The sequence below is a fragment of the Malaclemys terrapin genome, chromosome 12, assembly GCF_027887155.1.
Source record: "Malaclemys terrapin pileata isolate rMalTer1 chromosome 12, rMalTer1.hap1, whole genome shotgun sequence".
Classification (NCBI taxonomy): domain Eukaryota; kingdom Metazoa; phylum Chordata; order Testudines; family Emydidae; genus Malaclemys; species Malaclemys terrapin.
In genome coordinates this window covers 10,939,483-10,947,301 of record NC_071516.1, presented here as the reverse complement: position 1 = coordinate 10,947,301, position 7,819 = coordinate 10,939,483, and positions in this window count along the sequence as shown.

The following is a 7,819-nucleotide window of genomic DNA, read 5'->3' as shown; positions in this document are numbered from 1 at the left end:
AAAGAATAAGGCATAGGGAGAGCATTGGGGAAGAGGGTAGGTTGTCTAGTCTGTCTTCTACTGGACCAACACTGCAGCAAAGTTACAGGGAGATGATACAGAGGCCCCCAGTGCAACCATCAGAGGTACCCAAAACATCAGGGGCAAAGCAAAGATCAGGCCTGTGAGACCAAGGGCTCAGGACTTTTGTTCTTCCATAGAGGGCTGGACATATGGGGATTCTGGGCATTAGACCAAGCAATCCTCAGATAAGGATAGTGATGTCCCCTCCTTCTGAACTGTCCCCTGGGGGTGACGTTTGGAAATTCTCTGCACATTCTGACACTAAGACTTAGCATAGGCTATTTGCCTTTCTTCTTCTGCCATCCTATGTCAAGGATTCTTCTTCCTAGAAGTTCCCAAATGTTTGTTGAGAAAGGACTGTGGGTCAAAGCCCTAGTGTTATAGGAGACCCCAATGTTTGGAGCACTTACAAAGCTCAGGGTACAGATATCATGCTTCCTATGGCATAGCACTCAACATGATAGCCTGTAACAGGACCTGTTACAATATTCCGGGCGTTGGAGAGAGATTGATTGATTCAGAAAACTGAAGAACTGGAAGTGCCTCAGGTTTTTTTACACTAATTATTGAACTGTGTCACACATGGAAACGATTCTGCTAACTGACAGCTCTGCTCACTCCCTAATAACCCTTTTTATATTAGTGTCAGACATAGATGGAATGGCGCACGGAATGGAGAAAGAGGACCTTGATTTTTAACAACATGAACTTTTAGGTCAATACACTGCTAAATGGCTAGCTCCCATATACTCTTAAAGAAATACCTTTTCTCTGGTAATTATAGCCCAACATAAGTAAATGTCAACCTGGCATCTGTTTAGAATAAACAGATACCAGGGTCCCAAAAGGAGTATTTGGATTGACATGCTGATTGACAAGCTTTGCAAGAATTTTGCTGTCACAATAGGACTTTTAGAAAAAAAAATCTTATGAAAAATGCAAAATTACCTCTCCCCCCCCCCCCCCCCCCCGAAAAAGTACCAAGATGGTATAACTGGACAGGTGAGAATCCATGTCTGAGTGGGCAATCGGATGGAACTCATTATTAAGCATCTTTCCACAGCACCAGAGCCGAACATAACACCATAGAGAAGGGGAACAATTTGCATTTCTAGATTACGTAGTAAATGAAATAGGGAGAGTTAACATCAGGCAAGAGAGAGGTTTTCAAAAGATACCGTATCTTCCCAAAACAAAATCTTGCATTAGACACACTCAGTCTTAGAATCATAGAAGATTAGGGTTGGAAGAGACCTCAGGAGATCTAGTCCAAACCCCTGCTCAAAGCAGGACCAACCCCAACCAAATCATCCCAGCCAGGGCTTTGTCAAGCTGGGCCTTAAAAACCTCTATGGATGGAGATTCCACCACCTCCCTAGGTAACCTATTCCAGTGCTTCACCAACCTCCTAGTGAAATAGTTTTCCCTAACATTCAATATCCTAATATCCAACCTAAACCTCCCCCACTGCAACTTGAGACCATTGCTCCTTGTTCTGTCACCTGCCACCACTGAGAACAGCCTAGCTCCATCCTCTTTGGAACACCCCCTTCAGGAAGTTGAAGGCTGCTATCAAATCCCCCCTCACTCTTCTCTTCTGCAGACTAAATAAGCCCAGTTCCCTCAGCCTCTCCTTGTAAGCCATATGGCCCAGCCCCCTAATCATTTTTGTTGCCCTACGCTGGACTATCTCCAATTTGTCCACATCTTTTCTGTAGTGGGGGGCCCAAAACTGGATGCAATACTCTAGATGTGGCCTCACCAGTGCCAAATAGAGGGGAATAATCACTTCCCTCAATCTGCTGACAATGCTCCTACGAATGCAGCCCAATATGCTGTTAGCCTTCTTGGCAACAAGGGCACACTGTTAACTCATATCTAGCTTTTTGTCCACTGTAATCCCCTGTAATCTTGTTCTACAACATACAGTAACTTGTAAATAGTTCCAAGACATCCTAGGGAAAGGAGTTTGTTTGTCATATTCAGCCATGGACAACCTCAAATGGATAAAGATCCAAAGGCTTTGGCAATGCCAAAAAGTGAAGATATGCAGAAATTCTAAAAACCCCTTTATCAGGCTGGAAGGATCTGGCTTCTTGGAGAATCAAGCCCAGCAGCTGTTGGAGAGCTCTAAGCAGGACCTCTGTAGCATTAGGGTTTTGTTCAGATTCCACTGAGCCATTTTATTAACCACGTTCCCAACATTTATGACTCATGTAATGATCTTACAGGCCAGCCTGATGTTTATGAGTCATGCAACCAACTGTTGCAAATGAGATACACTTATATCATCTCCCCTAGAAGCCACAGGTCAGATTTCTTTCATAATAATGTAATTAATTTTTTGGGAGGGCTGATGTTTTCTAATATATTATATTAGACTGTGCATGGGAGCAAACTTATGTCCTTAGAAAATCTAAGCAGTTAATGGCAGCTGTAGTCCTGTCAAAGTGTTCTAGGAAGAAAGGTTTAAGTTCTTGCTGAACACAAAAGAGAAGGTTTTTTCAGGGTTAGTGCTGCCATAGGCTGAATTCATCTACTGCGCAAACCGATGCACAGCCTACAACCAGTGCTATTTTTCAGTGCTAATAGACTAAGTTTAATTACTAAAAATCTGAATGACTAAGTTATAAGAAACAACATTAAACCCTCAAACTGGATAGATTTTTCCTTTCAACTCATAAAGTGACTTGATTCTTTTGCAAGAGTTCTCAGCCTAGTGATTTCTGGTATAACATTCATCCCCCGACCATGATAGGATGTCAAGGATCCTTGTTCAAATTTTGGCTACGTAGTGCATAGGATGCACATGCGCACACACAACTACTCAGATGGCGGACACTCAGTCACCACTAACCATATGCTTAACAGATGGTATGCAGTGGGATGCCTGGCAATGGACGACCTGTTTATACATCTGACCAGAACAAAAATATGCTACTTTGGAAGCTTTCTGGGTCAACTGGACCTTCTACAATTAAGTTCGAATGTACTGAGCTTGACATGCTCGGTAAGTAATGAGGATACTTCATGAGCCATTTCCCTTGTATCCAGCTGATGAAGTTGCGATAGCTTTCCATTTTCATGGCATGTTTCAGTTCTTCCTTCCCCTAAACTATGACTAGATATGGCTATCATCACAATAGTGTATGTTTCAAGAAAAAAAGGTAAAGATCTGTTTGCCTATTAATATTATTAACCCATTTTGTCAAACAGTGGAACATACATATTTGCTAAGTTACTGTATCTGGAGACTTGACTCAAACTAGCTATTTACAACTAATATACAGTCAAAGCTGATGGATTCTTGTTCATAAATCCTATACAATACATGCCAGCGAAGTAACTTCATTCATTATTATACTCCAGCTTATATGTGTTCTTGCAAACCATTATGACCTCTCCAGATGTGGAAGGCAAGAGGAATCCAGTAGAGGTTTGTGTTTGCCCTGCTACACTTTGCTCTGGGGAGGGCTCTCTATCAGTTGGCAGTTCAGTCTATGATGTTAGCTTAAGAACAGATCTAGAGAAATGCTCGTGTGGCATAACAAATCTATTCAATGGATAGAGAGGCTCATCTGCAAACAAAGGGGCTTTCATCTCAGATTGTGAAGATTCATAGCAATTTTCTGAACATTTCTGTGCTCCATGGCCCTATACTTCAGATGCTGCCAAATGTCTAGCCATGTTTCTGTAGTGTAGTAGCTGCAGATTTTTGATCTCCAGTGGGTGTTTCTGGTTCGGCCCAATGTTGGTCTTCTCCTGAATGACTGGCATGATGTGGATTAATTTACATAAATCATTTTTGTAGGTCTTAGTGTTTACTGAAATATTTTATTACACAGAGGAGGGCCTCTTGTGATTAAAGTAAATATGACATATTTAGTTATATGTAATTCCAAAACCATACTTGCATACTGATGGGTTATGCTCTTCATAATGTGGAGTGGAATTATTAGCCTTTTAGAAAGAAATCACCCCCAAAAGATCCAACATGCAGTCGCCGAATGAGCACACAAAAATGACGGAAGGGCAAGTTGTCTATCAACTGAAAACATCAGCTATACTCAGTGTTGAAATCAGTAGTTTCCAAACTATTTGATGTCCTTCAAACAAACAACAGTTTTCAATTATTCAAGCACACAAGCATAATTAAAGAAAACAATTGTGCAAGATGTTATCTGTAAGTTACAGGAAGATTTTACAGAAAACCATCAGGCACAACTGAAAATGGAGCTAGCATGCAGAAATTAAAAGGAAGAACAACCCACGGCATATCAAATGCCAAAAAAATGGTAAACCTTTACTATGGTTGCATATGATCATTAAACGTTTACTTCAAATATCTGCATCTCAAACAAAATTAGACCAGCACTTCAAAGAGCTTCATTGAAACAATATCCTCAGATTTTATATGCAAGAAGCATAGATGGGTATAGGGACTTGCTGCTGCATAGGCTGGTCTTTATGTAGGCTACTAGTCCTTAGAAAGGGAAGTCATCAGTACAGTATCTTAAAGGGTGAAAATGAACCAAAAATGGAACTTGCTAGAGTGAGACACTGCCCTTGGTTACGTTTACGTTGCACTTAGAGACCAGACCAACACTAGGTTTATGTCTACACTACAGCCAGATCGATGCTCTGGTGATCGATGCACTGGGGGAGGGAGGGTTAATTTAGCGGGTCTAGTGAAGACCTGCCAAATTGACCACAGCTCGCTCTCCAGTTGACCCCGGTTCTCCACCCTGAACGAGAAGAGTAAGGTAAATCAACAGGAAAATGTTTCCCGTCAACCCAGCGTGGTGTAGACACGGCAGTAAGTCGACCTAAGCTACATTGACTCCAGCTACATTATTCACATAGCTGGAGTAGCGTAACTTAGGTCGACTTACTGTGGCAGTGTAGATATAGCCTAGGATGCTATTATGCTAGGCACTGCAGGTACACTTAACAAGAAACGGTCCCAGCCTCAAAGAGCTTGTTTCTTAAATAGACAAGACAAAAGGAGCATTTGAGAGATAGGGAAAGACAAAGTGACTTGTCCTAACTCAATAGGAAGTTGGGTGTGGTCCAGCCCTGGAGCTGCAGGCTGGACCATGCCCAGTGTAGATGGAATCCTCAGAGAATTTAGCCACCACACTCTAAGAAGTCTCTACCAAGTATGTGCAAACTGAGATTTTTCAGAGGCTTATAAACTTGGCCAAATTTGAGTTGATAGTCACAGGGATGGCAAGAGGTACCTATCTGACCCCAGGGTAACCCCCTGCCAAATTTATGTCTCTGATCCAAAATCACAAAGGCGCTAGAGCTTCTCAATTAGATTTTTTTTAACATGGGCAAAACTATGTTTCCCCCTCCTTAATATAGTTCTCAGAAACAGCTGAACCAGTCCCAAAAAATTCAGCCTGAGGCAGACACCTGGCATGGAAAATTTCAGCTTGACCAGTTAAAGCTGTAGGTAGCTGAAACCAGGGTTTTATAATGGGAAGTGTAAAGCCACCTTAGCTATAGGCCAGGGGTCGGCAATGTTCGGCACGCGGCTCGCCAGGGTCGAGGGATGTGCTGGCCGCGGCTTCCCGCCACCCCCATTGGCCCGGGACGGCAAACCGCGACCAGTGGGGGCCGTGATCGGCCAAACCTGCCGCGTCAGCAGGTAAATAAACTGGCCCAGCCCGCCAGGGTGCTTACCCTGGCGAGCCGCGTGCCAAACGTTGCCGACCCCTGCTATAGGCATTGCTACCAGCTATGCCTACAATACTTTCCTTTGCACTCTGTGCCTGATGGAATCATTTCTATTCTCTTATTTTTGTACATTGCAACTACAGCGGACTCAACCCCGGGTGTAAGCGTACTAATGATGTGCAGGGGCAGCCCACAATAATTTGAAGCACCTCCTGCTTGGGCTCCTGATTACTCAGGAGATATGGAGGAGGACAAGGAAAAAAATGCTTCATGAGAAAGGCAATATGCTTTAGTGAGAGAGAGAGAGAGAGAGGAGCTGCAGGTATCATCCCGAGATGAATTGTCTGTAAGGAGTGAAATGCTTCTGAGGATAACTTCATCAGGGAATTCGCAGCTGAAGTAGTAGCTGAGCATATTAAACTTCAGTGTAATGTCTAGCTGTCTATAGTTTGTATGGAGCAGATGCGCCTCTTCAAATAAAATGGAGATCAGTAGTTTTACAGAGAGGAAAGATGCTGAAGCAATGGAAGAGAACACTGTATCCTCTTCGTCTTCAAGGACTTAATAGCTCTAATGATGTTTATTTACTTTAAAATGTTAAGATGTTTTTGCACAAATAAGAGGTTCTTTTTTTGGTGAAATTTTTCTGCACTGAAGTTATCTTCTCTGATATTCTGTTTATTTGGGCCTCTTGCCTGGATTCTGTGTGCATGCATGTAAAATACAGATGCATGTAAAATACAATTTTAATTGGCCTCTAATAAGAGCTTAAGCTGCTACCAGTTTCATTCCCCAGGGAACATGGTGTCAGACAGTCTGGGCCATATCCTGGAGAGACTGAGTTTTCTTGCCAGACCTACCTTAATAGAGTTTAATCTTGTTATGCTCTGGTATGCTGGTGGTATTGATCTTGGAAAGATTTGCATGTATTGTATCACAAAACTGCTGAGAGTTGTTTATTGTGCTTGATTCCAAACTCATGAGCTTTATAGTATAGTTTCGTCTGGTCTGCTCTCATTTTTATTTAAGATTTTTTACTAATTTTATATAAATCACTTCATCTGTGTGTCCCAAGTTCCCACCTGTAAAATGGGGATAATACTTCCTTTCTCCCACCCTCTGCTTATTTTGTCTATTTAGAATGCAAGCATGGGGCAGAGAGAGATTTTTACTGTGTGTATGTACAGAACCTAGCATGCTTAGGTTCCTATTTTGGTTATGGCCTCTAGGCGTTACCATAAATACAAATGAGAAAAAAAAAAAGCCTCATGTCATTTTTAGGAGGGCCCTTTTAGTATACCACACATACAATTTTATCCCAACACACTTTGTTACACCGCAAGCAACTTGTACTGATTGTAGTACTGAGGATAGTGCCTTTAAGGGCTGAGTAAAGTTTCCAGACAGAGAGTCTGTGTGGGGTGCTGTGAAGCTCCATGTACAACCAGTCAGAACCAGATGCAGAAGAAAGGAGATGTTGCTAACAGCTTAACATGCTATCTCTGAGCATCATAGGAAAAACAACGAGGAGTCCTTGTGGCACCTTAGAGACTAACAAATTTATTCGGGCATAAGCTTTCGTGGGCTATAACCCACTTCATCAGATGCATGGAGTGAAAAATACAGTAAGCAGAATATATATTATAGCACATTATTATTAGTATATTAGGCGTGTCAAGGAACTAAGGGCTTGTCTATGTGGGGAAGCTAGTGTGCAGCAAGCTAAGATGTGAATTTATAGCACTCTAGCTACTCTGCACTAACTCCCCATGTGGGCACTCTTACTGGATGCTAAAAGTGCTTTTGTGCAGGTTTGCTTAATCCACTTCAAACTTAATAAACATTAAAGTATATTAAGCAAACATGCACAAAAGGTACTATGTGTTTAGTAACAGTGTCCACATGAGGAATTGGTGCGAGGTAGCTAGTGTCCTGTAAATTCACACCCTAGCTTGCTGTGTACTAACTTCCCTGTGCAGACATGCCCTACAGAATACCACGAGTGGAAGAATGATGCAGTTAAAAGCCACGGCAGGGTTAAAACTCTCTCAGTGTGGAGAACAACTGGAGGTTT